Below are 588 nucleotides of genomic sequence, written 5' to 3' on the forward strand. Positions count from 1 at the left end.
AAACACCCCCAGCTCCCTCAGCCTCTCCTCATAGCACTTGTGCTCAAGTCCCTTCACCAGCCTTGTTGCTCCTCTCTGGACATATATATATATATATTTAAACTATCTACCTATAAACATGTATAATTCCCAGGGAAGGTTCCTCTCAGAGGACAGGGGTGATGGCAGCAGGGTGCTGACAGCGCTGCATCACGTCTGATCTTGCAGTGTGTGTAGAGCCACTGCACAGTTCCAAACTCCATCAGGGATCTCCATAATTACACATTGCAGCCACAGAAGTGTGAGTGAGTAGCTGATGTCAATCCTAAATGCCACACCTTAGGGCTGGGATGAGCTGTGTGGCACCTAGACGTTAGCAGGGAGAGGAAATTGCTTATTCTCAGTGATTTATGACCTTCAATTCCCCCCTGGAAAGCTCGGGAGGGCTCTTTTCCTCTCCCCCCAAGCACAACAAAGAGGCACAAAGTGAGCAATGTTTTTGCAGGTGCAGAATTATCTGTTGGGAGAATGAACTGCATAGATTGTGATAGAGAGCTGCAACTTTCCTGCTCACCTTTAGCAGGGAGCCTGTTTCCCACATCAGCCCAG

The sequence above is a fragment of the Acanthisitta chloris genome, unplaced genomic scaffold (genome assembly GCF_000695815.1).
Source record: "Acanthisitta chloris isolate BGI_N310 unplaced genomic scaffold, ASM69581v1 scaffold40895, whole genome shotgun sequence".
Lineage (NCBI taxonomy): Eukaryota > Metazoa > Chordata > Aves > Passeriformes > Acanthisittidae > Acanthisitta > Acanthisitta chloris.